This window comes from Psammomys obesus, unplaced genomic scaffold (assembly GCF_907164565.1).
Source record: "Psammomys obesus unplaced genomic scaffold, mPsaObe1.curated_primary_1811, whole genome shotgun sequence".
NCBI lineage: Eukaryota > Metazoa > Chordata > Mammalia > Rodentia > Muridae > Psammomys > Psammomys obesus.
In genome coordinates, this window is record NW_026596051.1 from 36,476,970 (window position 1) to 36,477,409 (window position 440).

General features: G+C 39.1%; 1 non-coding gene across 1 annotated transcript; it reads right to left on the reverse strand.

Annotated features, from left to right (window-relative positions):
- On the reverse strand, positions 1–132 carry LOC129689210 (small nucleolar RNA SNORA17). The gene has a single exon (XR_008722075.1). It is a non-coding gene; the product is annotated as a small nucleolar RNA SNORA17 (small nucleolar RNA).
- Positions 133–440: the final 308 nt, after the last annotated feature.

The window sequence follows — 440 nt, forward strand, 5'->3', positions numbered from 1 at the left end:
AGTGTTAGGCTACTAAGAATTCAGATGTTCGTAGGTCAAAACACTGAGCACAGACATGGCCTCTCTCCTCTCTGCCACCTTCTGACGCACAAGTGACACAGCAGCCATACCTGCAATACCTCTTGGGGCAGAGTTTATATTTTTCTCTAACATACACCACCAAAACCCAGAATATTTTCCAAAATGGCTTATAGTTTTCACATATTAGTTTATATGCCAACTTTTGAGATACATAGATCCTACAAAAAAGAAACATCTCCATGATAATTTTGTGTTTTTTTTTTTTTTTACTAAAGGCTCATTCCTATGTTTATGGAAATATGTACAAGGTGTTTTGCCATGGAGGGAGAGTGTTCTGGATCTCTGGATCTCTAAGATTCTGTTTCCATCCTTAGGTCAGTCATACCATATTAGAACACAGGGCTTGCCTCCCCCAATCT